The sequence below is a fragment of the Eublepharis macularius genome, chromosome 5 (assembly GCF_028583425.1).
Source record: "Eublepharis macularius isolate TG4126 chromosome 5, MPM_Emac_v1.0, whole genome shotgun sequence".
In the NCBI taxonomy this organism is placed as follows: Eukaryota; Metazoa; Chordata; class Lepidosauria; order Squamata; family Eublepharidae; genus Eublepharis; species Eublepharis macularius.
This window is the reverse complement of record NC_072794.1, coordinates 153,155,339-153,174,644: the sequence shown is the minus strand read 5'-3', so window position 1 is coordinate 153,174,644 and position 19,306 is coordinate 153,155,339.

The following is a 19,306-nucleotide window of genomic DNA, read 5'->3' as shown; positions in this document are numbered from 1 at the left end:
TAATATACTTTGTAAACCACTCTGAGTGGGTGTTAAGTTGTCCTGAAGGGTGGTATATAAATCAAATGTTGTTGTTGTTGTGATGATGATGATGATGATTAAAGTGTCCAAAGGAGGGCAACAAAGATGGTGAGGGATCTGGAGACCAAGTCTTATGATGAAAGGTTGAAGGAGCTGGGCATGTTTAGCCTGGAGAGGAAGCCACTGAGAAGTGATATGATAGCCCTCTTCAAATATGGAGCAGAGTTGTTTTCTGTTGTCCCAGCAGAACCAATGGGTTAAAATTAAAGGAAAAGAGGTTTTGGCTAAACATTAAGAAGAACATCCTGATAGTTAGAGCAGTTCCTCAGTGCACTAGGCATCCTCAGGAAGTGGTGGGCTCTCCTTCCTTGGCGGTATTTAAGAATAGTCTTGATGGTTATCTCACAGCTATGATGATTCTGTGACTTAATATGAATATACATAGATCAAGAGAGGGAGTGCATGAAGGGATGAGCCAGTGTTTAGCACTCATGTCCCTTTCTTTTATGACCAGGGTAATGCTGATTGCTACTTTGGGATCAGGAAGGAATTTTCATCCAGGTCAGATAGGTCTGGGATTCTGGAGGTTTTTTTGCCTTCCTCTGGGCATATAGCAGGGCTCACTGAGGGAGGTGAGGGGAGATAGCTGTGAATGTCCTGTGTTGTGCAGGGGGCTGGACCCTTGGAGTGCCTTCCAGCTCTTTTTCTATTTTTCTAATACCTCAGAGGTTATGAAAAGGATGGTTGATGTGTGAACAATCTGTAATTGTCTTTATGTCAACAGGACTAGAGATGGGCATGAACAGAAAAAAACCCGAACATGTCAAAGGCTTTCACGGCCGGAGAACGATGGTTGTTGTGGGTTTTCCGGGCTGTATTGCCATGGTCTTGGCATTGTAGTTCCCGACCCTACAACCCACAATAGCCCTGCAGAGAAGATTAGCATATCAAGCACCAATCCATATGCAAAAGAACCTCCTCAGGATACAGTGAAGCATTAGCACTCAATTAGCATTTCACACCCTGGGAAACCCTCACAGGATGACATAACCCAACCCACCTTTCTGAGTAGATATAAATCACCTGCAAACATCTCCTCCACAGTTTGACACTGAGAGATCCTGGTCTTTTGGTGCTACACCTCTGAAGATGCCAGTCACAGCTGCTGGTGAAACGTCAGGAACTACAATGCCAAGACCATGGCAATACAGCCCGGAAAACCCACAACAACCATGAGGTCCGTTGTTCGTTGCCATCCATGAACAGGGACTCATGAACAACCATGACCATAGCCCTGTTCACGAACATATTAATAGTTGGCTGTTCATGGGGGCCAGCAGGCTCTCTTCCAGCCATCATCCAAGTCAAGATCCCTACTGCACCACTCCCAGAAACCTGACCTGAACAGGCACCAGGAAAGGTACCAATAATAAATAATAGCTTGGCCCAGAGCCTGGCAGCAGCCCTGGAACTTGAAGGGGTAGATCCCTATCCCACCACACACAAAAGAATATTCAAGCTCCAATGCACTCTATCAAAATGCCAAGAGCAGCTGTCTCTCCCTCTCCAAAGCCAGAGCTAGGAGCCCCCCTCCCCCCTGTAACACATTTGTTCCCTTGTAACACATTTGGAGCTCCACACTTGAAAGGAAGACCTGCCTACCAAGCGAAATTGGGCTGAGATTGGGGTTCCCAGGGCAACAGCAGGAGTTCAGACAGAGTTCAGGCAGTCCCTGCCTCGGGTTGCCAAGGGAATTGATTGCAGGTGCCAGACTGTCTGGCTTGATGAACAGCAATGAATAGCAACGAACAAGGCTTGCAATAACCACCTGTTTGTTTAGAATGGAGCCTCATGAACAGCTTGCTCACGAACAGCAGATTGGGCTGTTCGTGGCTTTTTTTGGTACGTATTGCTGTTCGTGCCCATCTCTAAACAGGACCACAACATCTTTCTAATATAAGCCTATTCGCCCTGTAAGACAGGGTCTTTTTAGTGCTGGTTCCTACTTGTGGAACTTCTTTCCAAGAGAGACCTTCTTGGCTTTATAATTACTGGTGTTAAGATGGCTCATTAAGGCTGGAATATTTCAGTTGGTGTTTGGGACTGAAGAGGATTTTTTGCCTTCTAACTTTGTTCACGCTTCCCTCTTCCAATGCCTTCCTCATGTTGCTTTGTTATGGTTTTTGGATGTATTGCTGTTATTGTTATAAGCTCCACTTGTGGAGCATGCACATAGAAAGGAGAGACATCAATATTTGAAATCAATAAATAAGAGACACAAACAGTACTCTGAAAGCAAGCAGTACACAAGCAGTACTCTGTTCGGTATCATGGCATGTTTTGCCTCAAGATTTCCTGTGACAGGGGAGAAGGCATCAACAAAACGATTCTATCGCTGTCTTTTTGTGTTGTCTTATGATTCTTTTTGATTTTTCAAACCATCTGCATGAGTCACGAAATCTCTCTGTGGAAAGCCAGAGCTAGTGTTGGGGTATGTGTGTGTGTGGCATTGCTTCTTGCCTTTACTGACACTGAAAAGCCTATTGTGATAAGAGCATTTAACTATAAGGGGGGGGATGCTTCACAAATATTGGTGTGAATGAAGCTTAATAATTTGATTTGCCGCTGTTCCTATTGCCTTGTTTACCCACAGTTCAACAAGCATGCTGTCATTCAGCAAGCACCTTGGAAAAATGAAAAAGCAAACTGATTACGAACAGGAATGCAAATGGAGGGGATTACTCGTGCTGTTGTTCTTGCCCAGCTCTGTCCAACTGCTCCGACGATTGCTTAATAATTCACAAGCACAAATAAGCAAGAGCTGTTTCTTACACGCAGCCAAGCAGGGAACCCTTTCCCCTCTTTCTTCCATCCAGATTCTTAAAAACAAAACTTTATCCTAGAGGCTTCCAGTAGATAACAAGACATCTGTAAATTGAAATGGAAAAGCAACGTGATATCTCTCCACCACCACACACAAGCCCTGTGCAACCAGTCACTGTAGTTCCACAAATCACAGCCAACACAGCTGTATGGTCACCACTGACTCTCCCCTTCAGTCTTCAGTGTTTGCTTTAGAACCTGATGAAGGGAGAATCTCTCATGCTGAGCTCTTTGTTCCAAAGCTCAGCAGTGGTACGTGCAGAAGGCCACCTTGTCTTCTGAAACTAGTGGAAGGCGCAAGAGTCTTCTTATTGCCTTGGGATTTGGAGCCAGTAAAAGTATTTGCTTGGTGCAAAGTTCAGCAGTGTTATATGACAGACGCCTCTCTGCTGCTCATGGTGACTGGGGAAAAGGGAGTTTTTTCAACTGTGCAGGTATTTGGAGCTTGCAAAGGAGCTGCTGCTTGCTCGAAAGCTCAACAGCAGAACCGCAACAACTCTGGATGAGCAGCTGTCACCAGTTCTGCTCCTGTATCTTTTTGGAAATTCACTCTGAGTCTCTCTACACATATTGGGAGATGCAATGTCAGCCGGGAAGGGTAGTTTAAAAAGACAGAACCGGTAGCAGAGCAAAGCCTTTGCTATACACTGGAGTTGTGTGAAGGGGCTGTGAAATGCCAGAAGGGAAAGTTCAGCCCATTATAACCTCTCCAAGTCCAAGCCCAGCTCTGGAAGGCAGCTCCAGCCCATTTCTATTCCTCGCTGTCCTCTGGTTGCAATCCCACAGTTTTTGATTGGAGAGGTGAAATTGACAGAGCCTTTGGGAAGATGAAGATGAAATTAACAAACCCTCTGAGGAGCAATCTCCACCTGCTCTGTCTTTTTAAACTATGCTTCCCGATTAACATTGCATCTCTTTACACTTGATGAACACGCGCCAAGTGTCTTGTGTAAAGAGACTCTGTGTGTCATGTTCCATGAAATTTATAATGTTAAAATTATTTCCTAAACTGGACTGTGTGCTATTTGCTGCAGGTTTTTCTTAAAAATTTGACTTTCGTAGTGTAATTACAGGGGGAAGCTTAGAAAACTCAATCTGTTTTCAGTACATTGTATCATTCACCTCCAGAGTTTTAACTTACTTAGATTCTCTTTCTTCTGCAGATGGGTTAATTTTATCATGGTAAGCAAGTCTGTGCCAACGACGATCCCGAGATCGTGAACTGCAACGAACATTTTCCGTTGCCGAACTGGTTCGCGGTTCATGGTTCGTGGGGTGCAGAATGGCCCCCGTGGCACTTAGAGAGCCCATATTCCTGAGGAGTGTTTTGCAAGCTCTCCTACAGCCATCACCCAAGTTTGGACAAGATTGCAAAAGGAATCTTGGAGTTATACCCTCTCCAATCCAAGGACCCCAGGAAACTCCCACAAGAATCCAAGCTCAATTATACTCTCAGTCTCTCTCCCCAAAGGCTAGCAAGTGGCAAGCAAGAGCTCTGTCCCACTCCACTGCTCGCTGAAAGTGAAATCCAGCCTGGGACCCCACAGCTATTTATAAGCACAGGTCCCATTGAGCAACGCAGGAGGTCTGTGTTTCGCCATCAGAGCTGCCTACCAGGGTTTGCAGGGATGAGATTGGAGTGCCCATGGCTACAGAACACCTCCTTCCCCCTCCCTCCCCTGGGTGTCTTCTCCCAACTTGTAACTGCTTTGCAGCTCCGTGGTTGGAAGGAAGACCTGCCGATCAAGGTAAACTAGGCTTCTATTCGGTTTTCCAGGGCAACAGAAGGAGTGCAGACAGAGTTCAGGCATTTCCCCGGCTCCGTTTCCAGGGGAATTGTTTGCTGACACCTGAGTGTCTGGCTTCCCAAACCGCAGCCGAACGCACTGAACCAGGCCTCTCCTGAACGCTGGTTCATTGGCCGTGGACAATCACGAACCACCAGTTTGCGATCGTGCGATCGCCAATTTCATGGGTTTTTGAAGTTCAGTCGTAATCACATTTAAAACAAAGCCTTTAAAGTTATTTGGAACCACTTCAACATAATTAAGCAAACACAAGTCTGGAGTCACAGGGACAAGCTACAAGTGACGAATGACACTGGAACGGCAAGTGAACACTCACGTGTATTCCTTCCCATTCACTTGCGCTCCATTTGCGCTCCACTTGATCACGTAGTGAGCGCAAGTGGAGTGCAAGTGAATGGGGAGGAATACATGTGAGTCTGTTCACTTGCAGTTCAAGTGCCATTCATCATTTGTAGCTTGGCCCAAAGGCAAGTTAAACCCTATACCTGCTGAAATTAATTCTGTTTTTATTCATCAGTATTTATCACCTTGTGGATATCTCCACTACATATGGAGGAAGTTAACATTCATAGCCTTACAGTGCCTGCGTTTTCCATCTTTTGTGCTATATTCTAATTTACTGGGTGATATATGCCATTGAATGTCTGTTTTCATATATTTTCATGCAATGTAAGACAAATTTAGAAAATCATACCTCTTTTAAATAGGACGTTCCATACTGATGGATTAATTTCATATTCTAACAGCGCAATCCTAAACAGAGTTATTCCAGTATAAGCTCATTGAAATCAACAGACTTAGAATGGAGTAATTCTGGTTAGGATTGCACTGCTCGTCTTTAGACCATTTTCCATGTATTTTAACAGGTTTGCTATACAATTTATTTGATAAATGATACAGATTGAATATTGATTTCTTTTCTTCTTCGAACAATAATTTTTCTAACTGCAGCTCTTGGTTCCTTTATTTCATTTGCATCTTTCCCCCACTCTGATAAGTGACTGATGAATGTTGCAATCTGTTTTTCACATGGGGACAGACCTGTGTAGTTTCCCCATCTCTGCCTGTTTCCACAAAGCCCGTTGTTCCCACCTTTTCCCCACTTTAAGTCTATGTTTTGCTGAGTTACCCTGCAAACTCATCCTCCACATACAGTACCCACAAGTGCTTACATTTAGTTGTGAGGTAGCAAGAAAGCCTCCAAACAGTCCCCAAAAAGCTGTTTTGGTGTGGGGGGGGGAGCCCACCATCGTCATCATAGACTAAAAGTGCCCGTCCCCCTTTTATTTTATTTTTTACTTTGCACATGTGCAATTGCATGCACCTACTGCTGCAAGCAGGCTTCTGCAGCTGAAGGGAAATGTGAAGAAGGAAGGGAAAGAGCTTTGGGAGAAGAACTGGGCGCAGATTGAGAGAAGTAGGAGGTTTCTTCAGAAACTCTTCAAATTCATATGCCACAAAAACAACACTGGAAACCTTCCCAAAAAGAAAACATCGGAGCACGTGAAGTCCTGGTAAATGTGCAAAAAACTCGGTAAAAATAATAATAATAATATGCACATGGTTAGCAAACGATAATGTGTGCATGCTTGGGGAAAAGTCACCACAGTTCCAAGGGTGAACCGTCCCTATAAGGATGTGGGGAAATAGCCTCTGTTATAGCTGCTGGTACAGTGCAGCAACAACATGGCAGGTTTCCCTTCAGTCTCCTTGCCCCGATACCAGGGCAACAGTCATTATCCCCCTCCTGCACTACCAGGGGGCCTTTTCAGGTTTTTTTTGTGTGTAAATTGACAACTGAATATTGTTATATTGATACAATATTCTAACAATATGTAAAAGGTTCTCTGACTTTCTAGCTTTCATTTAAACAATATCCATAAATTTCCCACCACTGTGGCCTTTGTTCTTATAAAAAATACCCTCCCAACAGCAATGAGCTTGGGGTAACCCATATAGAAATGGCTCATGATTTCATGAAATTCTTTTTATGTATTGTTTTTACTCATGTGCACATGAACACAGTGTCAGGCCCAGTGTATATCTAAACTGTGCTGACTCCATTTTCTAATGCTTCTAGTGTTTAAGTGCTTTCTTCCCAGGTGCACCAGTTCCCAAGCAGCATTCCCACCGGAGGCGACTGTTTTGTCTAACACCGTTCCACCAAGCATTGGCCTTGACGGAGAGCAGCTTCCCAGGACTGAGAGATGTTGTTTTGAGAACTGTGGGGGGAGGCAAATCCAGATGGGTATTGTTACTCTGTACCTCATGCTTTGCCCTTCATTGGTAACAATGATCATGTACCATCCTGAGTCTCCTATTCAGGACAGTGGACTATAATGGACCTTTTCTGCAGTAAAGTTTCCTTATTCAAACAATGGACTTGTGTTTGCTTCTAAAGGGAACCCTGTAGTGAGAGCCTTATTTAGCCACAGTCTGACATTTTGTTACCAATCATGCCTGAGTCGGGCCCAGCGGATTCCAAGGTTGTCCCGGACAGGGATCCTTTGTTTGATCCGTATGCGTCTCCCGACAGTCAACCAGTGCAAGCCCAAGACTCCCAGGAGCCGAGACCAGCCGGGACCGGGACCGGAGCCTCCACTCCTACCCCGCCTCTCATCGACCTCGGTGCTGAAGGGACAAGGCCGACGGCGGCCGCTCTCCCCTTGATCTCGTTACCCACCCCGTCGGAGTGGGGAGCCAGACCCCGAGAAACGAGAGAGCGCCGGGCCGGTGGACTACATCCACGACTTTTGATGGACGGGCGCCGAAGCCTAGAAACTGTCCCTGAGCTAGATAGCAGCCAACCATGGCGATATTGGAACAGGACGACCGAACAAACGGAGGGGGACACATCCTACCGCGGCGCCCTGAGTTGGGATTATTCAGAACTTGTTCCGTGGAAAGCGTCAACGGAAGTTCCTGAACAAAGTTGGGTGCAAATGCAAAGTCGCACCCATGCTGTAGATTCCGGCATCTCGGCAGTCACGGGCCTAGCCAAAGGAATTCTAGCAGCGAGATCGCGAGTCGATCAAGGAGATCCTCCGCCTTGGGGGCCGTTTTCCCCGGTGAGTACAGCCGAGGGAGGATCCGTGATGGGGCAACCGTTGGAAGCTAGACTGATTGATATGGAGGAAAGTTTGGCTCATGCCATTCACCTAATCTCAGCGATGGGGGCAGGGGAGAGAATCTCACCTGAAGAAATGGCGGTACAAATCGCCACCCTCCAAAGTGTCATGTCCTATCCAGTGGAGGACGCCCCGCAGCAGCCGCTGCCTTCGGGAGAGGAGGAATATTATCCTGGAGAACCGGGCGAGTCGCCCGCGGAACTCCCTAGAAGAGACGAAACCCTGCCGCACGGGGATACCCCAGCTGAGGTACCTGGAGAGACTCCGACGGAACCCCCTAAATCGGACGGGGATCCATCTCCCGAGGAGACGCCGGCGGAGGAGCCCAGAGAGGGGGAAGAAGAGCCAACCCGTCCAACCGAAACGACGGTGATACCCCCTCCCGCTTCTCCAACGACAGTTCGGCCGGATCAGACGGAAGAGCCGCCGGCCCCTTCTGAGGAGGAATTACCGCAACGACCGCTAGAAGTGGTTCACATTCAACAAACCCCGAGCGCCCCGACGCCACAAGATCAGCCTGTGCATCCCAGAGACACGACACCGAGAGGGGCAAGCCCGCGCGGCCCACCACCCATCAGGCCTTCGCCGCTGCGGCCCCTTCCGCTTCGACCGCAACTAACTCCTTTGCAGCAACCGATACGTTTGCCACTTGAGCAGCCCGTAATACCACCTCCGAACCAACCGGTGGGGCCTACACCACTACGACCCCACCAACCCGCCCCTCATCGGCCGGCCATTACTCAGCCGCACCGGCCACTTCCACCTCAACCGCTACTGCCAGCACCTCCTGTATTGCCACCACCAACCCGACCGAGATTGCAGCCGCCTGCCCGACCACGACTGCAGCCACCGGCCCAGCCGAGAGCACCACCGCCAGCCCAGCCGAGAGCACCACCGCCAGCCCAGCCGAGGCCGCCACCCCCGGCTCAACCGGTGATGCCGCCGCCAGCGCAACCAGCACCGCTACCACAACAGGTTCCCCCCGTACCTCATGTGCCATTGATGCTTCCGACGGACTTCTACCCAGCACCGGCTCTGAGGCAAGACCTCCCGATGGGTTGGGTGAAACTGGAAGCTACTTTTGATGGGGATCCCTCCAAACTGGGATTTTTCCTAGTGCAAGTCGTGCAATTCTTCAACCGGTGGGGACACCTTTTCGGCAGCGAGGCCAGTCAAATTGAACATCTCGGTTCCCGCTTACAAGGCAAAGCAGCGGACTGGTATGTAGGACTATACAATATCGGGGCCCCGGAACTTAATACTCTCCAGGGGTTGGTGGATGCTATCCGAGCGCAATATGAAGACCCCTTAGAGGAAACCAGGGCCCGAACAGAATTGCAAGCCATTAAACAGGGCAGCATGTCGGCGAGAGACTATATCACGAAATTCCGACAATTAGCCGCCAAATGCCCTAGGTGTGAGGAGTCCACCAAAATCATTCTGTTCAAGCAAGGACTAAACCCGAGACTTCTGGACAGAGCCCTCATGCAGGACAATCCCCCTACGTTGTTAGGTTGGATCCAACTTGCATGCGAAGTTGAGAATCGCATTTTGGAAGTCCGTTTGGTTGAACAACAACAACAAACGGGACAAAGAAGACCCTTGACTTTACAGAAGGGAGGACGGGGAGTTGGGTACGCCACCCGAGGAGCGAGAGATGCTAGATGGCAACAAGGGCTGTGTTTGCAATGCGGACAAGCCGGTCACTTTGCAGCACAATGCCCCTACCGGCCTGTGCAAAGACCTCCGCTTCAACTACGGCGTCCAACCCTTGCTCCATTTCCTACTCTCCAACGCCCGATTCCCGCGCCACGCGCGAACAGAGGCCGCGGTGCTTCCCAAAGGCCCGCCTCAGAGAGAGGACTGGAAGCGGAAGAAGTTATGGAATATGACCCCGCTTCCCCAAACGCAGAAGTCAATCCAGAAAGCCCCCAGTCGGGAAACGAGATGGATCTGTCGTAAAAGGGCCCAAACGACAGATCCGCCCCAAGCCCGTCCCTGCACGGAACCGGCCACCTGGGTCCATCTTATTCATGCCAGTGACTCTAATCAACCCAGAGAGAAAAATGCACATCTGAGTGCAAGCCCTTATCGACTCGGGCTGTTCGAGAGACATCATCGCCCCAGCCCTAGTCAATGGACTAGTCTTACCAACTCGGGAATTACAAAATCCAGTAATCTTTGAACAAATGGATGGCACCAATATGAACCCTGTTACCACTGAGACCATCCCAGTGATCACAGGCATGGGACAACACTGGGAAAAGAGGTCTTTTGTCATCAGCTCCACTGCCAAATACCCGTTAATCCTAGGCAGCAAGTGGCTATGTGATCACAATCCCTACATAGACTGGGCCCAAGGATGCGTCACTTTCAGTCATGCCAACTGCAAAAATCATCGCTGGAATCAAAACTGGGGCAAAGACCCAACTCACACTGAAAAGGCCCTTCTTACTCAAGAAGAAATCAACCAAATACCCGAACCGTATTGGCCTTTTCTAAACGCTTTCTCCGAGGAGGAAGCTGATACTCTACCCCCGCACCGACGGACGGACTGTGCGGTGGAAATTTTACCCGGAGCCTGACTGCCCAAAGGACGACTCTATCCCATGAGTCTCCATGAACGAGAAGAGCTCCGGAAATTCATCGACACCAACCTCCAAAGAGGGTTCATCCGCCCAGCCAACAGCCCCCACGCCGCTCCGGTTCTCTTCGTGAAAAAGAAGGATGGGGGACTACGACTGTGCACGGACTTTCGAGGACTTAATGCAGTGTCCACCAACAACGCCTATCCTATACCACTCATCCGAGACCTTCTCAACGTCGTGGCCCAAGGTAAGATCTTTACAAAATTAGATTTAAAAGATGCTTACTTCCACGTCCGTATCAAGGCAGGGGATGAGTGGAAAACCGCGTTTAATACGCCCCTCGGACAATATGAATACCTAGTTATGCCTTTTGGACTGACGGGAGCCCCGTCTGTATTTATGTCCATGATAAACGAAGTTCTGCACGAATTTCTGTACAAAGGGGTGGTGGTGTACCTTGATGATGTCCTAATTTATTCGGACACAGAGGAAGAACATATTCAAATGGTACAAAAGGTCCTAGCCACCCTGATGAAAAATAAACTGCCCATCAAGTTGTCCAAATGTGAATTCCATAAAACAGAACTCACTTACCTTGGGTATTGCATCTCCCAAGAGGGCTTAAAAATGGATCCATCCAAGATACAAGCGATCCAAGAATGGCAAACACCCACCACCCGTAAAGAACTGCAATCCTTCCTGGGTTTTGCCAACTTCTATAGAGACTTTATAGCAAATTTCGCCCAAATCACGCTCCCCTTAACAGAATTGTTGAAAACAAAAGATAAAGGGGACCAAGCTAAAAAACCCTCCTCCAAACTACACTGGACCTCCGATTGCCAAACGGCTTTCGAATGCCTAAAAATGCAATTTGTAACGGAACCCATCCTTTCCCACCCTAACGAACAGTCCCCTTTCATAGTGCAAGTCGACGCCAGCGATACGGCAATTGGGGGAGTTTTACTGCAGAAGGGGGAGGATGGAAAATTGCGGCCTTGTGCGTTCTTGTCTAGAAAATTTTCGGAGGCGGAAAGGAATTGGAATGTGTGGGAGAAGGAGGCTTTTGCAGTAAAAGCAGCCCTTACTAATTGGAGACATTGGCTGGAGGGGGCGCGATACCCCTTCGAGGTCTGGACGGATCATAAAAATCTGGAGGCCCTCCGAAGCCCACGCAGACTGAATGCCAAGCAATTGCGATGGGCGGAATTCTTTTCCAAATTCAACTTCACTCTAAATTATCTCCCGGGCAAAACCAACTTTTTGGCGGACGCCCTATCGCGCATGCCCCAACACAAAAGCAAACGGGAGGAGACTATCGACACGGTCTTCTCGCCTACGCAACTTGGGGGCGTGGTGACTACTCGCAGTCGAGCCAAGCAACCCCTCCCGGCCAACCAGGAGTGGAAATCGAAACTTAAAACTGAAGTGGAAAAGGAGGGGGATAAAGCTCCACGAAACAAACTGGTCCAATCCCCACAGGGGGATTGGCTAGCTGGGAGCAAGTTTTATGTCCCAGACAGCCTCAGGCTGGAGGTCTTGCAGCGCTGTCATGATGCTCCCACTGCTGGTCATTATGGGTATCTGAAAACATTGCATCTAATCCAAAGGCAGTTCTGGTGGCCGGGCATGCGCAAAGACATTTCCCAATATGTTAGTTCCTGCCCCGTTTGCCTCAGCGCCAAAACCAGAAAAGGAAAACCTCCAGGTCTCCTGCAACCATTGGAAACACCCAACAGACCTTGGGAAATAATATCTATGGACTTTATCACTGATCTACCTATTTCAAAAGGACATAATTGCATTTTAGTCGTGGTAGATCTGTTCTCCAAACAAGCTCATTTTATTCCCTGTACCACTATGCCCACCGCTCGGAAACTAGCAGATTTATTTTTAAAACACATCGTAAAATTGCATTCTTTTCCGTCCAAGGTGATTTCGGATCGCGGCGGACAGTTCGTTGCCAACTTCTGGCAGGAGCTTTTGAGAATGTTGAATATTGAACAAGGCATCAGCTCAAGCCATCACCCACAAACCGACGGACAATCCGAAAAAACAAACCAGATACTAGAACAGTTTCTTCGTTGCTACATTAATTTCCAACAAGATAATTGGGTGGACCTTCTCCCTCTAGCCGAATTCTCATATAACAACAGTGTACACGCCTCAACTGGAGAGGCCCCTTTCAAAATTGTCTATGGAGCCCACTTCAATCCCTTCCCGTTGGACGCTCCCCCTCTCCATTCCTCTAATTTGCCAGATGTATCTTCGTGGTGGGGGGAGGCGGCGCAACAGTGGACTCTTATTAAGAAATATCTTGAAAAAGCCAAACTGGATTACAAAAAATACGCAGATCGCCACCGTGTGGCCGAATGGGATTTACAACCTGGAGATCATGTGTATATTTCCACAAAGAACCTGAAACTAGCTCAAACAAGCCGCAAACTCGCTCTGAAATTTCTGGGACCTTTTCCTGTGCGCAAAATAATAAATAAAGTGACTGTTGCTGTGACTTTGCCCAAGAACTTACGCCATGTTCATGATACATTCCATGTCAGTCTTTTAAAAAGAGCTCCTACTGATGACAAATGGCACATCAAAGCTCCACCCATTCCAACTTTAATTGACGACCAGATACACTATGAGGTACAACAAATTTTGGACTCTAAACTCAAACGAAACCAACTTTTTTACCTCATTAGATGGAAGGACTTTGATTCTGGGTACGATGAGTGGGTGAATTCTGTACATGTTCATGCTCCTAGATTAACCAAGGCTTTTCATACTCGCTACCCATATAAACCAGGGGGGGATCTGTTTTAAGGGGGGCAGAATGTCAGGCCCAGTGTATATCTAAACTGTGCTGACTCCATTTTCTAATGCTTCTAGTGTTTAAGTGCTTTCTTCCCAGGTGCACCAGTTCCCAAGCAGCATTCCCACCGGAGGCGACTGTTTTGTCTAACACCGTTCCACCAAGCATTGGCCTTGACGGAGAGCAGCTTCCCAGGACTGAGAGATGTTGTTTTGAGAACTGTGGGGGGAGGCAAATCCAGATGGGTATTGTTACTCTGTACCTCATGCTTTGCCCTTCATTGGTAACAATGATCATGTACCATCCTGAGTCTCCTATTCAGGACAGTGGACTATAATGGACCTTTTCTGCAGTAAAGTTTCCTTATTCAAACAATGGACTTGTGTTTGCTTCTAAAGGGAACCCTGTAGTGAGAGCCTTATTTAGCCACAGTCTGACACACAGTCTAATCTAGGGATGAAAACATTCTTGCGACTGATCTCCATTAGCTTTCTCATAACCCATTATGCCTTGGGTTGATAAAATAGCTGTAAAAAGCAATCTTGATCTGATCATACGCATGAGTGCTTGAAGATTCTTTTTGTGTGATGTTTGGCTTGCACATATGTGCTCCTGGACAGTAGCAAATGTAAGGATAAGCAGATTCCCTCGTCTCTTCTCTGTTGGCTTCATTATGCTCTGAGACTTTTAAAATGTTGATAATGGATTATGTGCAAGAAAAAAGTATATCTCGTTGAGATCTGTTAAAAAAATGAAATAATTGGCTTCCTTGAAAGAAAGAAAAATGTTCTTCCCACAGATGTGTGCTGTGTCCCTGTACAATATATATCTCAGGATCAGGAAGAAAAACAACTTCATGTTGCCAAAGAGGGGGCAAGTAGATTTATGCAAACTTGCCTACTAACTAACCTTATTAAGCCCTGGCAGAAGCTCCAATCCAAAAACATGAATGTTACAGGACCACTGAATGATGCTTAGATGGAAGTTAGTATCTCAGGTAAAAATCATGCAAATTTTAGGAATGTTAAGGAAAGGTATGTAAACAAAGCAGCATTTATTGTACAACTGAAGATGGCCTCACAGTGAGAAAACTCTACAGTTCTGGTTGCATCTCTCCAGAAGGCTATCATTTTGATTTATCTATTTGACCTTTCCTCCAAATAGCCAAGAATAGTATACATCAGTCGCTCTCTGTGTTTTATGCTCACATCAACCCTGTGAGGAATGTTGTCTGAAAGGCAGTGATTGGTCCAAATGATCTCCATAGCAGAGTGGAGGACTGAAACCAGGTCTTCCCAGGTCTCTAAGGGCAAAACTAAAAGTGACAAATGACACTTGAACAGAAAGTGTATTCCTCCCTGTTCACTTGCCCTTCAGTCCACTCGATCCACTTGCCATTCAAGTGTCATTTGTCACTTGTAGCTTGGCCCTAAGGTGCCACTGAACTAAATCCTACAGGTCTCCCCAGTTGTCATCTGGTTTTCTATCCACTACAACATATCAAAGGCCTGGAAAAAAGAATAACTAAAACGATCAAGGGGGATGGCAGGGAACACTTCTGAAAAGTTTGACATTAAGGTCGCACAAAGTACATTTTTTTCTCCTGTTCTTTATTTTGGAACTTGAGATCATCCAAAGAAATTGATTCTCAGTACTTCAGACAAAGGAAGTCTTCCATATTATGCACACGGAATTCATGGTCTCAAGATGTATCAATGGTCACCAGCTCAGTTGGGCTTTTAAAGAGATTTCAACCAATTCATAGGGAATAGTTTGATCAGTGACCATTGGATAAATATGCAGAGCAAGTACATCTCTGAATGCTAGATGCTGGTGAGCTTCATCTGGCTGGATGGTTCTGAAAGCAGAATGCTTGGCTTACTCCACAAGTGTTTATATTTTCTTTCTCATGAGATTTCCATCAAAGGACATTTTGTAATGGAGAGAATCACTCAGCGTACCAGGAATGTAGAGAAGAAGGTGGTCTTTTAGGTAAGTTTGCTAACTCAGTGATCAATGTTACAGAATATTGCAGCCCCTGCAGCGTCTCCCACTTTCCTGTTTTCTTCCCTGCCTCCAGCCCTCACCCTCCCTCCCTTTATTCCATTTTTGTGCCTCCTTCTAGCTTCTCCCCTACCTTCTTTCTTGTTTTCCTCATGCCCACTCTTCTTTTCCCCTTAATTTGCCTCCAGTTTCAAACTATGGCAACCATTTTGGATCACCTAAGCAAATGTTGCCTAGGCAATCTAAAATGGCTGCTTAGATCTACTGAGGTAATATCACAAGATCTCAGCATTTTAAAATTTTGTTTTATTCAATTCTTTCTTTATTAAAAATTTAACATTTTTCTCCCTCTAGCCATTCCTGGACCCATTCTGCACATTTTTAATTTGTACTCTGGAGTGGACTTTTAGTATTAGATCTGTCGATTTTTCATTGTGTGTTTAGGCAATACTAGTAGAGAGCAAATGTTAGAGAGCCAGAGTACATATACAAATCTGTCTTATCTTGAGCCAGAGCATTGCTCTTTCTTGGCTTGCCATCTCTGCTCTGACTGGCAGTGGTTGAATGATTCAGGAAGAAATTTCAGCATGAAAATCCCATGGCCTTCCTCAGAGCCATGGACATTCCTCAGTTCTGCATTCCATTTAGTATCCTGCCTACTTCTATAAAATGGCCATTTCCATATGCTCTTAATGGGATGGCACATTCACCGAATGCCGGTGGCTTTCCCCCAGGAATTCATATGGCTCCTTTTGCAAAACAGCTGTGGGCCATTTGGCGTCATATTTGGCTTCCATGTTTTTGGTGCCTTTTTGGGGGGCACAGAAAGTGCATTCCCATGAAAGTGCATTCCCATGAAAGGTGCTGGAAATATTGAAGCCAAACAGCCTGCAGCTGTTTTGCAAATGAAGCCATGTTGATTCCAGCATTCAGCGAGTGGGCCTTCCTTTTCAGAGCATGTGGAAACGTCCAATGAGTATGTGAAACTGACATACATAAGATTGTTAATACAGTTATGTCTATCAGCTACGAGCAATTCTCCAACATTGCAAACTAGGGTTTCCGAGTCCATCAGATTAACCTCCATGCCCCCTTCCTTGATGCATTTTTTCTAGCTGGAGTTTCTGAGCATTCATCAGGTGCATCCCACATAGAATATGGTATCAAATGTTTTAGCTGCAGGATTTTGCAGGCACATGCTGTAATTTAGCAACTCCATAGAACAACAGTCAACACATAGTTGATGAGCATCCATGTTCAGCAATTTTACTTGAAAGACTTAATTACTGATATAGTCCAAATAAAGATAAACAAAACAAAAAACTTAGGAAAGAAAGAAAGGAGTTGGAACAGCATAAAAATTAGCATGAAAATGGTGTAATCAGATCTGAGAACTAAGTATTGTCTTTTTTGATTTTTCATTTTTCCATGCATCATGTTTTGTTGATCAGAATTTCTCTGATCTGAATCTCTTGGTCATTGTCTTTCTCTGAACAGAAGGAACTTATCTAGTATCAAGATAAGTCAACAACAGGGCTTTCATTTTTAAAAAAGTTAGAAGGGTAGAAAAGCACCTTTTTCAAGTGTGAAAAATCTTTTTTGCAATTGAGAATAATGAGGCCACGTCTAGCAAAATATCACATGTTTTTGCACCCATGCAGCACTGTTGAAAAGCTGGCATTCAGCAAACAAATTTGGGTACAGATGTTGCGATACAGACAGTGCCATTTTCTGATTAAAAAAGTGAGACCTAAGTAATTTCTTACTTCTTTCCGTTGTGAGCAATTCCACTTATTATTTATTACTGCACATGCTACCTTACAGAAAAATGAAGGCAAAAAAGGATCAGCTTCTTGAAGAGCTTGGAATCTACATTTTGACAGAAGGGGACGTTCAAGGACGTGCCATTCCAAACCCACCAGTACAATTACACGGGAGACCCTCAGCTCCTCACTACTTGAGTCTAGGGGATATAAAAAGATCTCGAGTTCTGGAAGGAAGGAGGCTGAATAAGCATAACTGAAATGTGCTGTTCCAAACCAACAAATGGAAATATGGTTCCTGGAGGGGCTATTTATTCTGGAGTCATTATGGAGACTCTAAGGTCAGCAGCAACATTGAAAGCCACATCAGATAGATGAGGAGAGGATTTAACACCATGTGCCCCCAGTGTCTTTCTTCAATATCAAAAGAAGAACTGGGAGCCACATCTATCCGACTTGGATATGAAGCCCCACCCTCTTGAAACTGATGCTGATTGGTGCCATACTTCCTGTGTGGTCTTTTCCCTCTAGGCTTCATTTCGGGCCCTATCAAGACAATGAAATTGGCAGCAAGTCCCTTTAAAAAAAAATTATTGGATTAGAAATATTTTATGTCCATTACAATCAATTTCTTTTAAACATTCCAATTCTAACCCCCTCCCTCCCCCCCCTTTTGATGACTTCCAACAGTTTTCCAACCCCTTATCTATTTTCCCCTACTCGTTCCAAACTTATTTTAACTATTAAACATATACTTTCACTCTCTTCTAAGCTTATCTATTATATCACAGTGCTATCTCTGTTTCCCTTCCCATTTGTCTTAACAACTAAATAATACTTTTCTGGCATATATTCTTCAATAATCATTTTAGTAGCCTATACTCTATCTTACTCATTCTGGTCTCATCTATATGGGACAAACAATTTGTCCCTTGTTATACATAGCGTTAAATACATTATAAACATTACATACCTTCAATATAAATCAATCAATTTAATCCCTACACCATGTATTATTCTGTATGCTACTGTATGTTTTCCCCTCCTTTCTTATATTCATTCATTTTAATTATATAGATTCTCCTTTATACCATTATCAGCCAGCAATGAAATTAATTAGTTTCTGTCCTTATAAATCTTATAATAACACCACTATTACTTAATACTATACATAATAATCGAATAAAATAATTGCTTAGAAATTTTCAGTTAACTCTCCCCCCCGGTATAGTCACTTCTCTCTTCTTTTGTTGTGTTTCAGTAATTTTCAAACTGCCACAGTTCTCCTCCTACCTCCCATTTTTTCACCAAGTACTGTTTCAACTTCTCCCAATCCGTGTTAAACTGTCCTGGATCAAGGCTCTCAATTTTCTTGTCAATTTGTCCATCTCCGCCATGTACAGCAATTTGTAAATCCAGTCCTTGATAGTTGGCACTTCTTGTACTTTCCACTTTTGCGTGTACAAAAGTCTGGCCGCTGCTGTCATATAAAATAGCAATGTCCTGTGTTGTGCTGGGATGTCCTCCATTCCCAAGTTCAGTAGCAGGAGTTCTGGGTTCTTATTAACTTGAAATTGTAAAATCTCACTTATTACTCTTATTATTTCCCCCCAGTACTGCCTAGCCACCTCACAAGTCCACCACATGTGATACAAAGATCCCTCATGCTTTTTACATTTCCAGCATTTATTAGACGTATTCAAATTCCCTAGCGCAATTTTCTTTGGTGTCAGATACCAACGATAAATCATTTTATAGACATTCTCTTTAATATTGGTGCATGTCGTAATCTTCAATGTATTTTTCCACAAGTGTTCCCACGCCTCCATTGTTATTTCTTTATTGAAATTTATAGCCCACTTCACCATTTGCACTTTAACTGTCTCATCTACAGTATGCCATTTTAGCAACACCTTGTAGACCTTAGAGATTTCCTTTTTGTTTTCTTGTAAAATTACTTCCTCTAATTCCGAGTTCTCCATTCTTATCCCTCCCTTTGCACAGTCCAAGTTGTAAAGATCTCTAATCTGTCTATATTGGAACCAATCAAAATTTGAAGACAACTCTTCTTGCGTCTTTATTCTTAATTTAGAAAGGTCTGTTCGTGTTATTTCCTTATATGTTAGACATTTTTGTTCATTGTCAACAGTTCTCGGGTCTATTACTTCATAAGGAACCACCCAAGAGGGAGTTTCTTCCTGTAAGTAATTTCTATACTTCTTCCAAGTTGTGAAGAGGCTTCTACGGATATAATGGTGCAAAAACATAGAGTCTGCTTTTACTTTTTCATACCACAGATATG